General features: G+C 36.8%; 1 protein-coding gene and 1 long non-coding RNA gene across 2 annotated transcripts in view; one reads left to right on the forward strand and one right to left on the reverse strand.

The window, feature by feature from the left end:
• LOC134546213 (uncharacterized) overlaps positions 1-21,451 on the reverse strand; it is a 720,520-nt gene that overhangs the window by 530,955 nt on the left and 168,114 nt on the right. The gene's annotated exons all lie outside the window — the stretch shown is intronic.
• On the forward strand, positions 3,251-6,331 carry LOC134546212 (uncharacterized). Its single transcript, XR_010079102.1, has 2 exons — positions 3,251-3,565; positions 5,483-6,331. It is a non-coding gene; the product is annotated as an uncharacterized LOC134546212 (long non-coding RNA).

A 21,451-nucleotide genomic window follows, 5' to 3' on the forward strand; every position in this document is an offset into this window, starting at 1 on the left:
TCGCCCCGACTCCACCCGTCGCGGGAAGACTTCCAAGTGCGGCTGGCGAAACGGCGGCGCAGTTACAGACGGAGGGTTGCGACTCCGCTATATAGGACCAAGCCCGTAATTTTTTTTTTGTTATACATATTTGAGCACTAGCTGTGACCAGCGGTTTCACCCGCGGGTTAACAGTTAAATTTAACTAAATAAACCTGTCAAGGGCGAGTAGGACTCGCACATCACGGGCACCGTATCTCCATACTACGCAATCCTTAGCTCGAGTCCGACCCGCACTTGGTCAAATTTTATTATTTTTTGTTGTTTGGATTATAATCACACTAAGATTGACTGTTGTATATTTTACCTACCCTTTTTACGATATAACTTAATATTCAGTTACCAAAACTGCTTCATTGGAAGACATTTCTCACACATTGTCAAGAGATACTAATGTTACTGTATGAGATAGCAGGAGTAATAGGAATATGAGGTATGAATACCATCTCTACTTTGGCTTCTCCGGTGATAATGGTGGTCTGCACAGAATGCCTTTTCAGCTCTGTGATGCGTAACCTTGTGCAGTGAGGTTGTGCAACAACTTGGTGCATCAAGGTTAAGCATCAGTATGACAGGCACACCGACCTTCAGCTTAAACTTATGGGACGGCACCCCTGATAACTATAATGAGTTTAAAAACTCAACAGGGCATGTAGTTGCGTTATCATTTGTCATCACTGTGTCAATAAATGTGTAGATGGTCTCTTCACCAGGTACTTGATCAAATTTGTTTAAAATTCATATATCCTCTGTACTATGTACTATATCTTTATATATTTACTAGCTGCAGTACCCGGCTTTGCCCGGGCTGAACACCGGGTGATATATTGTCCGCGAGTTACAGCAAAATGGATAGCGATATGTCCAGTGTGGTGGACATTAAGAAATGACACATAATTACTGTTTGTGTATTTGTGACCTATGGTTTTCTGTTTACCCATGGCGATCGGTTGAAAGGTTTAGAAGTTGATGCGCTACAGCGCCATCTAGCGGCGAGTTACAAAAAAAAAATGTTAGCATAAAAACCTTCTCCATGATAAAAACACTTCGATGTGCCAACTTTCATGGCGATCGGTCAAACGGTGTAAGAGTTTATCGACGACATACATGCCAACATCCAATTTATAGGCCTATATATTCTTATATTTCGAAATTTTGGGGCTTTCACTTTTGCGGAAAGTGGATGTTCAGGACCTCGAATGGTTTGGAACACTCCATCTCGAAAGAATAGATATTTGAAATTCCTGAAATTGTCGAAATTTTGGGGCTTTGTTCCCAGAGGGGGGCGGGGGGTTCGAGGACCCTGAATGGCTCGAAAACACTTAAAATCGAAAGAGATAGATTTTTCAAATTTTTTAAACTTTCGAAATTTTGGGGCTTTAACCACCTGGGGGAGGGGGGGGGGGTTGACGTTGAGGACCCCGAATGGCTCGGAAACACTCCAAATCGAAAGAGATAAAAAGGAATATAAGAATGTAGGCATTTACTGTACTCCTATCTACCATAATAACAATATTGACAAATATAAAGCTTATTACCTACCTATTAATAATTATCTAAATAAATTAATAGATAACTATGTTTAAGAATTTACGTACATACATAATATTAAACTTCAAACTATACACACCAAAAAAAACTAAGGATGTTTGCGAAACTATATTTATTTGTCATAATGTTTAAAACATTTGTAGGATTTCTTTATATGTAAAACTGTGGTGGCAATATTCCGCTTATCCAAAGGAGTATAGAAATTAATAGACACATCACTCCCTGTACACTCCACAAATCTTTGAATTAAGTATAAAAAAACATAATCCAAAATGAAACAAAAAGTATAAATAACAACTAATATGACAAAAAAATTATACAACTGGAATGACAATGTTAACATCCGCCTGAAATTTAATAGAAGTAGGTAGGTAAGAATATTTATATATATATATAAGAAATTAAATGAAATTAAAACATACATAAATAAAATTATCTCACACTCAACCAAACATAATGTTTAATATGAAATAAAGGAAGATGGCAATTACACGTAACTATTCTAATTAATAAAAAAAAATCTACTTTCCTGAAATAGTTAAATTCAAATTTTTCAACAATATATTACATAATTGATAAATATTTCTGGTCTTCGGTCTCAGCAGCCCTAAGACTCTTGATGCTCAGCAGATAAATTATAAACACTAACCCAAACTCCTTGCAAATAAGTAGGTTATGTAAAAAAAAAAATAACAATATTGACAAATAGAAACTATTAGTAGGCCCTACCTACCTATGAATAAATTTCGAAGAAATTTATAAGTTTAAGAATTTATGTACCTACATAGTATTAAACTTGAAACTATCCACACAATAAAAACCTAAGAATGTTAGTGAAACTATTTTTTTTTTATTTGTCATAATACCTAAAATACGTATGTTTCCAAAATGAAACAAAGTATAAATGATGACCAATTTGACAAAAAAAAAAATTGTACAACTCGAATGACATTGAAAACATACACGTGTAATTTAAAAGAATTATGAGTGCCCTAGGTAGGGAGGAAAAATATATATAGAAGAAATTAAATTTAAAAAAATGGGTGCGTGTACTTAGGTACGCGCATGTGAAGTTATACTTCTTTGGCATCATTAAAAAATAGTTTTTAATTGCATGCAAAAATATTGCATGGAGTCCCTCCGCGTGGAAGAAGTGAAACTTCGTAATGTGGAAATGAAAATAGGAAGGGGTAGAAATTGATTTTTAGTGAAATCATATTGTATCAAATCAAACTAAAAAAATAAAGGAAATAAATTTGTAACGATTCATAGATTGATCTTCAGAGAGACAGAGAGAGAGAGAGATAGAGAGAGAGAGGACACCTATTCAATGTCTATAAAACTAACTTTTTTATGAGAGCAGATTTTCATGAAATATATCATGAAATCATTCAACGATAAAACCTGTTTATTTAATTAAGCGGACGGGTTCGCCCCAAGGAGAAAATAACGCGGCGAGACCTCGTGGACATAGAGAAATGACACACTCACTATTTATGTGTCTATGAAACATGATTTTTTTCTGCAATTTAAATTGTAATATACAAAAACGGTATTGAAAATTGAAACAAATATGGCGATACTACAAACTGTCAAGAGCTTTTTTTTTCCTACTCTCTACTTAGTTCCTTACAATAGCAAAACGTAACGTAATGGTAAGGTTAATTCTACTACAGGTTAGGAAGAAAACGGGTTTTCTTATGGGCGAGTTTGGCACAGGGAAAATTTCTGCCGCTATGTGCGCTGGCGTAGCGAAAGGGTGCACAACACTGCCATTTTATGAGGGTGAACGTGAGAAAACCGCATTGAAGTCAAATAAAATAGTCGGTATGGTATTTAGTTATGTGCTTTTTGTTTGCAAGAATTATATTGAACAAGTCTTCCGTTAAGAATGTGTGGATTTCACAACTTTATGAATACGTAAATAAAAACTATACTGCGTTTTTGTTTCGCTGTGAGCAATCTGCATATGAAGGTAAGCAAATATTTGAGGTAAGTTATGTCTGGATGAAAAGAGATGTGTTTGTTTGTCTTTTTATCTGTTTGATATCACAGTAACTATACTATTGTGATGAACGTTTTTTAGTTTTTGAACGTTGTTGATTCGCGGATTAATGGAAATTAGGCGAATAATAACCAAAGTGAAGTTGAGGTCAGGTAAGCTTTGTACTTCAATTACAGATTTACTTGTTAATATAGCAAGCGTAACATAAACAACCTTTCACTTGGTTATTATTCGACTGATTTCTTGGGATATGCGGCAGTCTTTCCAAGCTTAACGTAATTTTTATTCATGCCTCTAATACAATTTACATCCCATATTCCATTATCAGTTGCAGCAAGTCCGAATTTAAAATTTACGGACACAAAACATTGGTGATTTACTAAGATATTTAAGAGAAAAATATTTTTTTTTTCAACTTTGCATTGCTTCACTGTGAAATTTGGTTTTTAAAACTATGAGTGTAGTGAGCTTGTATGGTGCACCCATCTACTTGCAGCATTTGTGCTTGTTTAGAAATTTGAAATAGGGATACAATGTGGTAGGTAAATGGTTGTTCCTTTTGTGCTTAATCTTCTAGCACTATGTGTAGCAGGATGGAAAGTATATTCAATTAAAAAAATTAAATAATTAAATCAATGCCATTGGATGTGTAGTTTAAAGGGGCGGTTCTTAACTAAATGATTTTACTATTTTTTTTTGTAGCTAGCCTAACTCAACTGACCATTTTAATATCTCAATCGTTGTAATGTAACTAACCTAACCAACTGTCACACCCACTATTTAAGTATTTTAAACATAGCTTACTAAATATAACCTAACCAACCATTTTCACAGTATCAAAATTCTTGACATATTTTTTAAAAATTATGTTATTGTAGTATACTGTTTTAACAAGTAGAAACGTTAGGTTAGCTACATTAAAATTACTGTGAAATGGAGTGAATGATTGGTTAGGTTAGTTTTATGTGTATGTTGCAGAACTATTAGGTATTAAAATGGAAACGGGACAAAACAAAACAATTCAAATTTTCAACCACATGACTGCCTTCATAAGAGTGGAGAATACACCATGTAGATATGTGTAAAGGTTTTAAGTTGGATTTGTTATATTTAATTTAGGTACTTATTTATTATGCTGTAAGTGATTGCCTCCATTTAATTATTTGTTTTTTAAATTGAAATCTCATTGCAAAGTACCACACTTAATTGAAACATATAATTCTATATCCATGTAATATGTTTTAAAATTGTGAACTTTTATAATGAAGTACCAAAGCTGTATTTTTTATGTTTCAATGAAATTTCACTGAAGTCAAAACACATGTTTTAGAGAAGTAATATAAGCAATTGTAACTATCACGTTTTAAAATTACTAGCTGATTGTTTTTAAATATATCAAATTGTGCTGGAAAAATCAATTAAATAATATGTGTATTTGTATTACTAAGCCTGCACTAGGATTAATTTGTCCCTTGGCATGTAGTGTCTCTTGCTCCTGCCCTCTCTGTCATCACCAGGTGCTCAGAGGCAGGGAATGCCACAATTGATATGTCCATAAATTTGTCCCTATTTTTCATTTTCAACACTGATTACTTTCCTGCATTTCATAACATTTTTTCTGAGGTCTCAAATATAGTTATTGAAAATTTTATAAGGCCAAAAAATTAAATTCCAATTGCAATATTAAACTTTTCCTATAGACATCACATAAGGATTAGTTAATTAGCTATTATTTGCTTTAAAAAATCAGCAACGAATGTTTTTTAAATAATACATACCTCCAATATGTTTTGGTTGACCTTTGATGTGAGAAGGTAACAAAAGCCAATAGAATTAAGTATATGTGACAACTCAATGATTGATGTTATCGTTACTCTTATTCCACAGGCTGTTGATGGTGAAAGAAACAATTCTGGCTGATATTTGGTGGATAATTCCCATGTGTCAATATACTCGAAGGAACCAAGAAGTGTCTACATAAGAAATAAAGAATTTTCCATGTTCCAATACAGGAAAATCTTTATTTTTGTTAAGTGCAGTTTATGAATAGAAGCAAATATTTCTTTTAATGTTTTATTATTACTGTATTGTTTTTATATCAGTTATTATAATAATTAACTAAACAAATAATTCTGAGTAGCCTATTTGTTATGTACAGACATAATATTGAAATATTTCAAAATTTAGAGTTTTACCTTTTCATCATCTGATCCAACAGTCAGGCCTTTCCATGGTTTGTTGTTGTCTAGTATGGAATAAACTTGTGCAACTTTTTCTATGTAATTTACGGTGCCAGAAATATTTTCTAGACCAGGCTTGTTACTGTAAAACTTCAAAGCTGCAGCTGTTTCCATTGTGAAAAGCTAAAAGCATGAAAATTTCATTATAATTTTTACAGCAATAATAAATTATTTTTTTTAAGGTGAGTTTCATGTAAGTTTCTAACCAGTTTTAATCATGTAATTACCCTCAATGTATTGTGTTTTTTGTGATATGTAAATTAAATTATTAAGCTAGGTTGTTTGTATAAAAAAATGTTAAATATAAAACTATACTGGTGACATACAATTTATTAATTTTTTTAGTTCTTAAATATAATGTTTTCATCAGTGATTATTGGATTATTTCATTTCATGCATATGCCCAATACAAATAACTTAATAATTTAGTAAAACTTTTGTTGTCTCCCCATGTTACAAATAATTAATGGTAAAAAATAAACTGTCTATAAAATTATTTTTGTGTACTTATTTAATAAAACAAGTATATATATTTAATTTACAAAATAATTTGTGTTGTGTGCACAGGATGTGAATAAATTGGCCGAGTCCATATTTCCCATATCATTCCCAAAAATGCTCTTGGAAGCAAAAGAAAATTTTGTTCATAAATTCATTAGTGCCACTGGTAGTTATTCGGTAAAGAAAACAATGACAAGTACCATTATCACTTAAATTTTGATGTGTGGAACTTTTATTATGAATAACTGCATTATGGAAATTACATAATTTGTACAGCAATTTGTAGTTACCTGCTACATGAGAGTAACACTCATTTTCTGGAAATTATTTGGCTGTACATGTTTATATGTTTAATTTGGGGCCATTCTTTGTAAACCATTGTGTGATAAAATAGGATTTTCTAAGCCCAGTGTAAATGAATTTTTCAGATTGAAATTATAATTCCCTTAAAGCTTTACTTAACAGTGATTAAATTAACTCACATAGGTTTTGTTTTATAGAAAAGCAAATACTTTGAAAATTATCATTCCTATTGTAATGCACTCAAAATATTTAAAAGAATTTCATCTGTAATGTGTTATATTTCATCTTTTTTTTTTTTTTTAATTTTTTCTTCTGAATTGTTCTGGTGCCCAAGTTTTAATAAACATTGCAAATTAGACTGCAATAAGGTAATTTTAAACAGACAATTATAGTCAAGTCTTTAAGTGAACATAGATTAACTGAATTTCATGTTACGATTCTCAATTCTATACCTTTAATAATAAAACTTAAATGTATTTCTTAATTTTATGTTTTACTTAAAAGATATGAAATAAAATATCATGTGATGCCTGCCCTGCAAATAGAGCACTTTGCTGCCATAATCGTTTTACAGCAGATCCAATGTTCCTGAAGAGCCAAAAAATTGTGGAGAAAAAAAAGGCAAGTTAATTTCCCCAGCCATGAAGAAAAAAAAATATTTTGTAGGACTTAATGCAAAAAAACTATCATAATGCACACACAAAATTCACAGCTATGCTATGCTGTAGCATAAAATCAAGTAATTATCTTAAAAACCACTTTACTACTGTATGGTAAAAATTTTTCATTAAAAGTAAAAATGCCATCAGCAACTGTAAATTGTTTTAAGTGCGATTTTGGTTACTTTGAAATTTTAAATTTAAATGGTCTTAACTGCAGCAAGTATTGTATTTGATTCAAAAATGAACTTACACTCATCTCTAGTTTTCTTCTGTATGGCTTGCGCTGTGTCAAGTATGAAGGAAAGTTTGGATAAATAGTTGGCACTGCAGATTTTGTTAAAGTTACTTTACCTCTTGGTATCTTGATGGTATCACCTTGAACTTCGTGAACATAATTTCTTAATATCATTTGTTCCTGAAATGTGTATACATAGTTGCTAATTACTTGACAGATTACCGCTGTAATAACAGCTGTGTTCAACATGTATGCCACATGCCACTTCATGTCCTGTAACAATTTGTGCTCTTAAAAAACTGTGCATAGTTGAATTTGAGCACATTATTGTTCGAGCTAAGTGGTTGTTAATGGATTTTCTCATTTTCAACCCAATCCACAATAATAAGCCCTCATTTGTTGTATTCAAATATAAGTATAAAAATAAAGATGTTGAGTAACATTACAGTCAACCCTAACAAAAATTAAATAGTTATCTCATTTTGTATTGTAAGTTTGGAACTATTAAATCACTTCATTCATTCACACACACACATATGTTTTTTTTTAAAATCAATTGTGCTTTTTGTTAATCAATATTTTTTGCATGAATTTATTTAAACCAATATAATATTTAAAATCAAAATGCAATTAAGGTAATAAAGGGATTTTGAATGAGCTTCAAATAGTCATTGACTTCAAATGAATTTAAATATTAAATAATGTACCTACAGCACGCATTGATATATTTTTCAGTTGGTTGGAGCGAACTCAGGGCAGTTGGAAAGTAAATTATTATCTTTATACACTTGTGGTTGGGCTTACACCCGTTGGTAAGGAGCTCCCCTCTAGCTCACTCTACCAATTTCTGAAGTCCGTCCCTCCTCTCCCATTCAGTACCCTTCCCTCAAGCCCATTCCACTCTCGCCCTGTCCTCACCAGAAACACCTGCTTTCCTGGTTCAGTTCGTCTCCACTCCCTCTGGGTCTTGCACTGGTGATCCCTCCTCCCTCTGTACACCCCTCGGGTCAGCCTATCTCCCGGATTTCCCCAGCCCCTCTACCCAATTACTATTTTATATGACCTCACTCGTTAAATCTATTTTTCCTACTTTATATTAAACTGAGGATCTTGTGTACTAAGTCACGTGCGTTTAGATTTTCCTAGTTGTGAAAGGAAATTGTACAGGTCTATAAATATATCATCTTAGGACATCTGGCTTCCACAATGTGTTTTTTTACGTTCCTTAATGCACAGTGTGTGTTCTCTGTGTTGTGTCTACTGGAAGATTGAGCAACAATTTAGACTGAATTGTTATTAGTCGACCTCCGTAGCGTAGTCGGATGCACACCGGCTTACGGTGCGAGGGGTTCTGGGTTCGAGTCCCGGGTAAGGCATGGATGTTTATTTACAGTAAGAGATATGATTGCTACGAAATGATAAAGATTGGAATGATTTAGTTCTGGTTGTGGGCGAAAGCCGTTAACCATTCAAACAATTAAAAAAAAAAATGAATTGTTATTAATGCCAACAAAGTTTCAAAGTGCTGTTAACTTTATCTAGTAACAGCAATTGCATTTAAATTTAAATTAACACACATGTAGTTCTGGTGAAAACTTTTTCAATTAGAATATTTTGATTTAATTGGTCATCTAAAAAAATGTGTTAAATATAGTCAACATATTGGAATCCTTGAGCAAAATGATAACCTGAATGAAAGTTGCAACAAAAGAAATATTACTTAGTGGTAAGTAGTATTATGGCAAACTAAAAGGCTATTTGAAAAAATTACCCTACTTAAATGATTTTCGATAAAATATAAATAATTTTATTTAAATTTTCCAAGAGCAAATTTTATATTTAAAGTACCTACCTATTACAATTATCAACAGCCCAAAACGTACTGAAAATATGAATGCCAATTTTTTTTTTTAAATGTTGGGGTTATTGGCATACAAAAGATGTAACCTGAAGTTTTTTTTTTTAATTATACAGAAGCGAAAACGAACCTTAACATAAACAAAAAGATCATAATGCATGTTGTAATACCATTTTTATATCTGGTTTGATACAAACGAACTCATCCTACTACAGAGCCTAACGTGACTATCAAGCTGGAAGTCGGGATGGAATTGGTTAGGATATACAATTTATTTTCACGAACCTCGAAATTTATTTCACATACATTATCAGTTTTCCTCAAATCTCTATCACTCCTTGGGATCCTTCTGTTCCATAATTCTCTTTTTTTTTCGTCTGCAGGAGCCTTAAATACGTTAATGCTTGCGTCGTACTTTCTCTACTACATCCAGTTTTGCAACCGGGCACAAAACAACACTTAGGCATATTGAAAAACTAAATTAAAAACTACTTAAAGATGAAAGTTAAGCTATCCTAATTTTAAATTCAAAACGAACTGAGAAGTTTTACACATATTGTTATTTCACTTTGAAAAATGCAAACGGCCCATTTAAATGCATTGAAACAGATGAAAATGACCCCCTCATAGAACACTACTGCTACCTGGCGGAGAAACCAAATAGTGTGCCAAACTTATAACATTGATCTTCCCAACCTGTAGTAGAATTAACCTTAGTAATGGCTTGAAAGCTATTGCTCGGCAGACATAGAGGAATGACACTAACAGTTTGTATATCTATGACACACATTAAATTTTTTAGTTTTTTCTTAACTCAGAATCGAGATAAAATATCCAATTGTGAATCTAAACCATCCACGAATCCCCGTGAACTCACACAAAAAATTTCATCAAAATCGGTCCAGCCGTCTAGGAGGAGTTCAGTGACATACACACGCACACAAGAAATATATATATAAAGATTGATATAAAAAACTTCCTGGTACATTATGTTACAGAGTTAAGTGATAATACTAACCTGCAGGAACCTTTTTTTCCTGGATGAAGGTATTTAGTTTGTAAAAACGGGCTAGAACAAACCTCTACATCAAATGTTAGGCTGTCACGTTTGAATGACATTTTAGTGACTTTGATCACACCACAGGAACAGCCAAGTTTTTTTGGGGATAAAAAGTAGCCTATGTATTAATACAGTGTGAATAAGTAACACACATACACATTCACTCACAAACGTTTGCAAACCCTTGCCAAGACTTGATGGTCGCACTAAACGATAGCGCGTTTAAATTTCAAGGTGACGCCATCTATTTTAGAAGTTCAAAACTGAACTGTAATTAGTGCCGTTGGTTCGCTAGCCGCCAAGAGCTCTACTAAGCGGACAGGTCTCACCAAGGAGAAGGATAGGAAGTTGCCAGACCTTACTATATGTATGATCGTGTGGCGGACATAGAGAAATGACACACACTCACTGTTTGTATGTCTATGACCTATGATTTTCTGTTATAAAAATGAATTTACCACTTTTTCTCCCTAATAAGGATGGATTTTATAGTAATATGTGGCCTATGTATTAATCCAGGTTATGAGCTAGCTGTATGCCAAATCTCATCCAAATCCGTTCAGCAGTTCTGGCGTGATTGAGTAACATCCATCCATCCATCCATCCATCCATCCATCCAAACTTTCACATTTATAATATTGGTGGGATAAACCTGTTTTTTCTCATTTGTAAACGAAAAATTTTCCCAAACCGAAAAATAATGGAAAATGACCATACATACGGAAAAAACCACACGATTTGGAAATTGCTCGAGATATCAGAATAGTGTATGTTTATGAAAAGCATTTGAGAGTACGCTGTTTAGAAGAGTGAAAATTACTGAAATGGCGTGGTTACAGAATAATTTTTAGACACGAAACACCCGATACAGAGTCTCAAGGGCCTTCAAACAATCCTTTATCTTCATTTCTTCGCCATATAATGCTCAAATCTCACAGTTGCCCAGTGCATGACGAGAAGATTGCGCGCCAGTCCACAGTCCTGGCGCTTAGAGGCGATACCGCGCTGTATATTTTAAATATAAGTAAAAAAAACAAAGGCTATGGGCCTACCTATTATAAAATCACAAAAACCAATGGACTCAGATATGTATTAAAAGCTCTTACAGCAATAAGAGAATAAAAATTAATAATACATTTTACGTAAAGTAAAATTTGTATAATGATATAATCATCTATATAAAACGTAAAAAAAAAATTAAATTCCAGTTATGGGATTTGAAGAACATCACAAAAAAAAATCATCTGTGGCACGGGAAACCCACTGCCGCCATAGAAAATGAATTTGTTCCATACATTTTTCTCACGCGTTGTGCCCTCACGTATTTCGAAGAAATACTTTCAAGACAGCGACAAGTTTTGCAGTGTTTGTAAGAGAATTGTTCAATTAAAAACTATTCAGTATCTAAGTGTTCCTTCTTAAATACCCCCCCCCTCCCCCAAATCATTTGCACTAAAAATGTTGTTCAGCTTCAACTTCAAAGATATACACCAACCCTGAGAAGCATGTTTGTCGACTTTTTTTTTTCCGCGGTGAACCTGCAGTCGAAGTTTGTCGATGGAATCCCGAATCATCCTGTACATATTCCACGTTAGCACAGCGTGTTTTCCGAGCAATGAGCCTACTTTTGAAGGGGGGGGGGGGGAAGAGAGAGACAGAGAGAGAAAGAGATCGAAAGAGATAAAGGGAGCGAGAAAGAGAGAGAAAGAGAAATACAGTAAGGGGGTTAGGGACAGGGCCGGTGCAAGGTAAATTGGCGCTCAGGCGAAAAACCTTAATGCCGCCCCCCCCCCTCCGCCTGACACCCCAAAAAACATTTTCCTTGCCTCAAAATACATCATGTAAGCCTAAGATTTTGTCAACAATCAAATGTAAGCAGGCTTGTGTTTTTTTTTTTTACTTTTTTACTTATTACAGATCATAAACAGGTCACTGTGGACTTTAAATAATTACTTATATCAATATAAACATTCCAAACTGTTACAAAAATCCATTTTCATATAGTTTCAATAATCGTTAAACATAGTATATGAGCTGTTATGTGTCGTGCTGCGTCGCCCCCAGCTACTTGGCGCCCTAGGCGGTTGCCTAGTTCGCCTATATGGACGCGCCGGCCCTGGTTAGGGAGCAAAGCACGAGATTGATGGGAAATAAATTGGCGCCACGCCGTGCCAACAGGGCGGCAGCCTGCGGGAGGAAGTATTCGGTGACGAGCGACGTCCTGCCGGGGACAACCCACGCCTCGCCGAGTGACAGAATGGCGGGCTGGGGGAGTGGCGCCGGCGCCCGTGTGACAGCCTGACAGCCACAATGATCGACAGAGAGGCTATATCAACTGGCTGGCCGGGCGCCGCCCGACAGTGATCACCATCGCTACTGGGTCGCCTCGCTGGGAAACCTGCGATTCACACGTCCTTCCGTACACGCCCGAATACTTGCATTCGTGCAACCTCGGGATTTTTTTTTTTTCATTTTGAATTAAATATCATTAACTTCTTACCTCTGTGGTTTAAAAAAAAAATGGGATGGAGCAGCGACAGAATGCGTTGGCGGGAAAATACAGGAACACCCTGAGAAAACTCATCGCCTCGCGGACACGTCAGTGTAATTTTCCTTGATCGCGGATCGCTGGAAGACGAGTGATCACAACAATCACCACTTCGACCCTTCCTGTCAAGTAGATGCGCTTAAGTTGAACGAGAGAAAATGTAGCTATAATTATGCCTACTCATTGTCTGTCAGGAAATAGAAAACTGCGAACTCTCATTGTTGACGCAAAGGCAACAGTCAGAATTGCGAGGCTCAGAAACGCTCTCAAAGTTTAAATCTGAGGTTGCGGTATTTTTTTTATTTTTTTTATGTCTACAACGCAGGGATGAGTAATTCTGAGACGCTCATGTGCGTATACAGAGTGAGTCTGAATTCGAGCGACAAACCTCAACTATAGGTTCATCACGACAAAATAAGTTGAAAACATAATACGACGTAAGGTCTGAAGTGCTTCGTAAGGCTGGTATACGTCTTTGAAGGTTGGAGCTGAACAACATTTTTATTGTAAATATTAGAGAAAGTATTTGAGACGGAGCACTGAGCGTCTGGATTATATTTAATTGAATGATGTTCACCCACCGAGAATTTTGGGTTGTAAAAAAAATTATTTCATTGAATTAATCTTGCTACAGCTACAAAATTAGTTGTGGTTGTAGAAAATAATTCAATTAAACATAACTAAAACACTCAGTGTTCTTTCTTTAATACTTTTTCTATTATTTACAATAAAGATTTCGTTCAGCATACGTTTTCAACTTATTTTGTCGTAATGAACCTGTAATGAAGTGTGTCGGTTGAATTCAGGCTCATTCAGCATTTGTGTAATGTGCAGGAGCCTGCCAAATTTCGCGTTGTTATTTGGCATGACCGAGCTAAAACCCTATATAAATTGTGACACAATCCAATACTGGATGATGTGTTCATTATATTCCCTGAAGGACTAGCAACAAATTACAAACTTGCAAACAAACACGCAATCCAGAGCAGAGGGTACAATGAGGCAGTCAGCCAATCAGCAAAAGACACTACCCTGAATATTGACCATTTTTTGGATTCTACCCTAGGCCCGGAAAACAACGAGAAAATTGCATTTCTTTGGTAGTCTTCTATATTCCTTTCTGTTACACGTTTGTACTTCATATTGGTTCTTTGTTTTTATCCGTGAATTTATTATTTACGTTTGTTTATGATTTTTAATTATATAATTTATGTACTTAATTAAGTTATTGTGTTAGTTGGTAGGATAAATTTAATTAAGTATTTCCTTAAGTGTTATGTACAGTGTCTTTTTGTGAAGTAGGTCAAATGGTCAAACGTGTAAGAAAAGTCTGAACACCTTATCTACGCCATAAAATCGATAATAAATAAATCAACGAATCAACTCGAGTCGTCAGCCGCACGCGACAGTTCGTAAACAAAAGAGCGTGTGTTGAGGGGAGAAAAGGGGAAAGGGGGATTTTTAAACAAACATCCGTGGAAATAACCGGGCTCATCTAACCCCCCCCCCCCCAACCCCCCCCCCAAAAAAAACCAAGAAGGCGCCGTGCCCCGTCAGTCGCGAGCCGCGATCACGGGACATCAACGTGGCGTGTATACAAACATGCCCGGACACAACGACGTTCAGGGAGAGGGGTTGTGATGCGGGATGGGGGGCAGGGACGAAAGAGAGTTTTATCTCGCTCGCGGCAATGCACCAGACGCGCATGCGCGCGAGGCACAAAGCTGACAGGCTGGAGGGGGAAAAAGAAGGGAGGAGAAGAAGAAGAAAGGGTAAATATAAGACGCCGAAAGTTTATGCCACGGCATATACATAAATGCGTATCGCTAACTTTACACACAACTTAAAAATGAAATTTCACTTTTATTATTTAGTGTTAGCTTTTTTTAACCGATGAGTTCCATCCTGTCTATAAAAATGAAATGAGTTTTGAAAGAGATAAAAATAATAAAAAAATGTGGTGACTAGATATTTTATTGGCACTCATGAGGTAGCAGCACGTTATAATTATAGACAACGAAAAATTAAAAACATTTCCTAATCCCTTAAAAGAGAGGAAAAATAAACAGTATTGAACCTTAAAAGTCATGTAAACAATCCCCCACTTAGCACGTCTTCAGATTTCGCGAATTCATTTAGCTCGAAGTTAATTTTACTGCCCCAGTCTTGAATAGCACGTCTGTAAATTTCAGTTAGCACGAAATCACCACAGGCAAGAAAAAAAAAGTCGGGCATGACACAACGAAATCTGTTTCAACTCGGTAAACAGATGTGACGTGGCGTACAATTAGCCATGCAAGGGGGGAAGAGATGCGCGCGCAGGTCTGACTATACTATCAGCTGTTGTACATACATCAGCTAAGGCAAGTTAAGTTGCGGCTATGGGGTGTAAAGGACAAAATATTTTACGTCCGCGCGTATGCCTCCGTGCCGTACTGTTGTCGCCCGGCCACAGACTGGGCCGTGATGAACTCGTCCAGTCAGTGGCAGGGAACTCGTACAAACACAAGCAACGTCTGCCCATTCGTCTGCCCGTAACTGTACACGTGCAAGCACCTGCAGTTGGAATCATATTGTTATCATGGCTTTCAAGTGAGAGCATAATGCATCGTGCTCAAGCATTTGAGACAAAATTATAAGTATTTCGGCGTGCAGACTGTCATGTAGGCCACACTTATGTTGGTTGCACTTTAGTTTTAAGCAAGTCAACTATACTAAATAAGGACTCTATCAAACGTTTTTATAAGTCTGATGCTGTTGGTTGTACTAGCGGGAATATATTTGACATTATATACCGGAACCGAAATGAACAGATTATTCACATGGTAAAGGTTGTTAAATGAATGGTACAATGAAAAAAAAAAAAATCGCCTGACAGAATTAGTGTGAACCAAGCGGCGATACACGAAAAAGCACTTTAATATTTGAAAAATTAAAATGTCAATATCCGGATAGTAATATCGGTTTCACTTCCAGTAAGGATGGTTTGGAAAGTTCGCGGAAAGGTAAGCGACGTGAGTTGAATGTCACGCCCGGGCTTGTAAGCCAACCGGCCGACTGATAACTATCTCCCGTTATGGTGCGTCATATTTGTCGTACAAAGTATTCTATGGTAGGCTTATAAAGATAATGGTATGACATATTTCTCGTTGAGTGTTATTCTACGCATTTATATTACGTAAAGAATATTTTCCTACACATTTTGAAACACATTAAGTAGATTAACCTTGCTATTTATGGAGACCAATGCTTCAGAATACGCGATTTCGGATAACACGAATATTTTTAGGAACGTATAAGTCGTGCTAAATGAGGGATTGATGTATGTATAAGTCAAAGAAGTAGGTAGGTGCCTGTTCTAAGTTTAAATCACTTTGGTTAGCAAAAAAAAAAAAACATGCTTTAAAGCTAATGCCATAAGTGTGTTAAATAGCTTGATAGGTACTGTAAAAATTCCACTATAAAGCCAGCATTGTAAACAACGACTTCAAGACATCGGAAATGAATTATTAATTACATTATATTAAAAAAAATTCGCTATACACTTAGGAATTAGGGCAAAGGGGGGAGGGGGTCGTTCACACTTTGACTTCAATTATCAACATGGCAAAAATTGCATACACCATTCCCTAACTTATCTACGATTAAAAAAAATTACTAAGGTACTAAAGATAACTAACGAGCTCTTCGTTCCTGAAAATAAATTATCTTTCATTTGAAAAAAAAAACACTTTGACAAAGCTCGCTCACATATACCAGTTTTTTTTTTCTATGGGAAACAACTGCTTGTAACGGCACCAAGTGTAAGGGGGCCATTCTTCGTTCTCCGACACCACCAGTGTTTCCATTGGAAGAAGAAGGATGGGGTGGGTGTTGGTATTTGCTAGGGGATTGGATTGGACTGTGAGTTGTGGCTCTTGAACTTGCAGTTTAAGTAATGCCGTTTATTCTCTTAACACTGTTCTGCCGTGTGCATGGACGGGTCTCCAGCAGAGACTGGAACACAGGACCGGGTCGCGAGTACCCGCCGCCCAACGCACGACTAGGCGAGGCTCTTGGCGACAGCACATTACCTCTGCGAAGCCACTCAGTACTGGCCAAGCATTGGCCCTGGAGCTTGCTAACCGCGCACTGTGCACTCTCCTCAACCTGCGGCACCAGACTAGTCGTCAGTCAGACGCTCGCCGAGGGGAGAGAGTGCGACGCACGGTGACACAGGGAGGTGACCTGGGTGCTGCTTCGACAACTGCGCACACTCCGACGGCCTTCACGGACTTATTGCGGAATAAATCCTCTTAAGTTCTCTTACATGCTTTCATTTTTATAATCGTGTTTGCTGCGGGATATCCACGAGGCCAAAGCTTGCCAGCAAATTTCCTTACTCATTAGAGAGGTTTCACATTTCGAATGGCGTACAACTATTCAGCTTCCGTTTGCCAGGTTCACGTGAAAACACTTGTAAAATTAGTCTGTTTTATAACCAATAAAAATAATAACATACAAAAAGTAACAAGCTTGAGAGTCATCTATACTAATATTATAAAGCTGAAGAGTTTGTTTGTTTGTTTGTTTGAACACGCTAATCTCAGGAACCACTAGTCCAATTTGAAAAATTCTTTCAGTGTTGGATAGTACATTTATCGAGGAAGGCTATAGGCTATATTATATTATCAATAACATTAGGGATCCTTACTAAAAGTCCAATTTATAATCAAATGCGTTGGAGGGGGTTAGATACAACATGCAGTACACGTACGAAGTGTGTGGTGACAATGCCTGAGGCGCTAGAAGTTTATTTCTTATTGCCTATTAACATTGTTGCCACGCACTAGATGCCTTATCATTCTTAATTTTCCCATACAAGTAAAAAACACCCGTGTGATATTAATAACGAAGCAATCAGTACTCTCATAATAGTTCAATTAGTATTTAAATAATTTTTATCACTTTAAATCGCAAACCTAAACTATTGTTTTTTTTCCTCTCTCTCTGTTCAATTTGTTTTTTTTTTTACTAGAATTATTTTTTATATTTTTTAATTAATTTTCATTTTTCGGACCATCAATAATTTTCCTCTCCCGTTACAATTCTGACAAGGACTTGTGTGTGTGTGTGTGTGTGTGTGTGTCTATATATATAAAAGCGAAATACCACTCACTGACTTTCTCATCAAGAGATCTCTAAAACTATACACCCGATTGACTTGAAATTTAGCATAGTTACTCATTTTGTGATGTAGACGCTCACTAAGAACGGATTCTGCGGAAATCCGATCCCAAGGGGAGTTTCGGGGGCGTAATATATCAAAATTTCCAGTTTTTGGTAGGAAATCACCATGGCAACGGCTGTTGCTTTGTTGATGCTTCATTCGTCTCTATGGCAACGACTATTTCATTGTTAGTGCAGTCCTCATCACCGTTGAAATTTTGCGGGTACTTTAAATATCAAAAATTGCCCTTTTTTTAAGTATATATATTTTACAGACTTGAAACTTCACAGTAATGTTCCTTATCTTACGCAGGATGACATTTTCCGAAAATTAGATCCCATGGGTGGTTAAAACCAGGCAACAGTGGGTACTTTGTCTGCATGAGAACAGAATTTTGCATTGTTCATGCCTTCTGCGTCTCCATGGCAACGGGCATCGCGCGGCAGTGGCGTACCCACAAGGAGGGGCATGTATAATGAGCGGCGCAAGAGTGATCTGCCTGTAGACTGCCGTAGCGAAGTACGGGTACATCAGTTGTACGTTGCGTGCACGAGTCGGGAAACCATCGGTGCTATTCATTTTCTCTCCGGTACATTATACAGCATTGTAATAAATTTTCACTGAATTTTTTTTATTTACCATTACTGTAAATGGGAGATGTGGCTTAATTTTTTTCCATTAGTATAGCCGTGCGAAGCCGAATCGGGCAGCTAGTAACTTAATAAGGAAACAAATGAATAAATACTATGTGGTAAGTTGGTTCAATTGAACACGTTAAAACAACAAAAATGAGTTTTTTTGCAAATATTGAGAAAAAAAGGTTTATATTACAAAAATATTTTGGAAAGAGTTACAATTTTCTGAGTCAGTGTTTTACTGTGTTCGATTGTAAATCTAAACCTTTTTTGATTTAATCTTGAATTTTGTCGAATTCTAAAAGTACACTATTTTACAGTATGTCACCGTTAAATGTGAAGAAAAACAGTGAACCATCATAAACGGGGAAACCTACGATTTACACCAGTCCATTCTGAAACCGCTTTCGTGCACTCGAGTGTCTAAATGGTAAAAATTTATATTTTACAAAAAAAAATATATTTTTTTTTCTAAGTTTTTTAAATCTAATTCATTCCTTCGGAAAATTTAAACGTAATAATAAACTTAAATAATTACTCGTAACTCCAGTCGTATTACTTGAACATCTACTGAATTTTCCTAAGTGTCGTGTAACTTAAATTTTATTTATTTATTTTAAAAGTGAAAACCACAGCAATTGTATGATATATTTCCACAGTAAACCGCCAATTTTTTTTTACAAACACTGGCATGAAGCGCGCCGAACAGGAAGCACACCTAAAACTCCTTTCAAAGGGATGCGAGCCCATGATCCTGAATCTCATTAACCTATTTTCTCCCCACATTATTTTAATACTTGCACTTATCACAGCGTGGGTTCTACCTCCCATCGCAAGTTATTCAATTCAGCAGTCAGTAATAGTCACCTGAAAATAAAAAAACCGACATGTAGTTTCCCGCCAGAGCCAGGGTCTACCTGGATGGAGAGGGGCTGACACTCCTAGGAGCCGGCTGCCCTACCCGAGGGAAAGACCTGTCGTTCCGATCAGCCTCGAGAATACGTGAGGTGAGATGAGATATGGAGCAGCGAGAAAGCCCACAGACAACGTCCGCCACATTTCCCACTTGCGAAAAAGCCGGGAATCGAACCCGAATCACCTTGGTGGGAGGCGAGTGTTATACCCACTTGCTTTTTTTTTGTTGTTAAAGATGGGAAACACACTGGCAAGTTTGACAGTCACCAGTGAGCTAATCATCCCTCCCCTTAATGTTGTATTTTTGAAGTAAAACTTCTTTGCTGAGGGCGCTACAATTTTCTAACGTTACGAAAATTCCGATCGCATGAGGTGAATAGTTAGGTACTAAGTTGGGGGAACCGGGAGAGGAGAGGAATATTTAGGTACGTGGTGGACAAACCGGTAGAGGAGGCAGCAGGGGAGAGGTAGAAATGACGCAGCATACTTGCACACTTGCATATTGCGCAATAGCATAATTTAGCGCTCGCTTACTTCCATATATATTCTATTATCTGCGACCTCAGCCAAAGAGAATTATGTTTCCTGTACCTAATAATATAATAAGAAAGAAGTTTCACTTCTGTCGCGCGTGGGCTCCAAGCAAAACTTTTTTTTCTTATGTTGTTGTGTAATGTGGTGGTTGTTGCAGTTGTTGGTGTGGGGGGACGAATAGGACAACACAAATTAGACCCATATATTACCCGGTATTCGAACTCAAAGCCCGAGCACCGAAACCCGGTGCGTTGCCGACCATAGAACAAGGAGGGACATACGGCAATGTGACTCTCACAGTGGAAACTGAAACCATGTTTTACGCGACAAGTGACGCTACCTGTCGGATGGGCCCATAACTACTATCACAAAAAAAAACTCTGAAGGGAGGTTCAAATTCAAAGTATTAGGTCTATTATAACTACTTGGCGACTAAGTACTTGGTAATCGAGATTTAAACTATGTGAGAAACACTTATTGCTTGCTATTTTGTGATGAAAAAAAAATGCAATTATATATAGAGTATAGATGCAAAATTTCCGGTATGCCACACCACAAAATATGTGGCTAAGTGGCGTGTTTGCCTGATAATAGTTGATGCTTTACGTTTCACAATCAATGAAGCTATGTTTGTGATAAATCTAGTGGGCGGGCCCAAAACTACTTCAAAAAAACGAGGTCTCAGTCTCGGCAATAAGAGTTTCTCCCCCGAGTTGCCCACTGCGCTACGCCTCCAAGTAAAAGTCACCTAAACTTCATTACTACCGCAATCGGCCCAGCAGCCAGTCGCCTGGAGCTCTCCACACCTGAGGCGCGGAGGGTCGTCCAAGGGCCAAGAGGGAGGGAGGGAGGGAGGGAGGGAGGGAGGGAGGAACAGCACCGAAATAAAGGTGCCGGAAATCGCCGGGCAGCGGACAGCGAAAATAAACGGCGGCCGCCATCTGGGACGGCCTGCAAGCGGCCCAACAACCGGACAGCCTCCGTCGAGACCCGGGGGAGAGATTCCAGGCGAAGACACCCGCTATGCGTGTACTTATGTTAACGCTAATGTTGATACCCCCTCCCCCTCGAATAATCCTCTGATAGGCCACTACAAATTACCAAAGCTAGAATCCTATCGATGGAGATTACTTCATATGTTACCCCTTCTCAAATG

This window comes from Bacillus rossius, chromosome 1 (genome assembly GCF_032445375.1).
Source record: "Bacillus rossius redtenbacheri isolate Brsri chromosome 1, Brsri_v3, whole genome shotgun sequence".
Lineage (NCBI taxonomy): Eukaryota > Metazoa > Arthropoda > Insecta > Phasmatodea > Bacillidae > Bacillus > Bacillus rossius.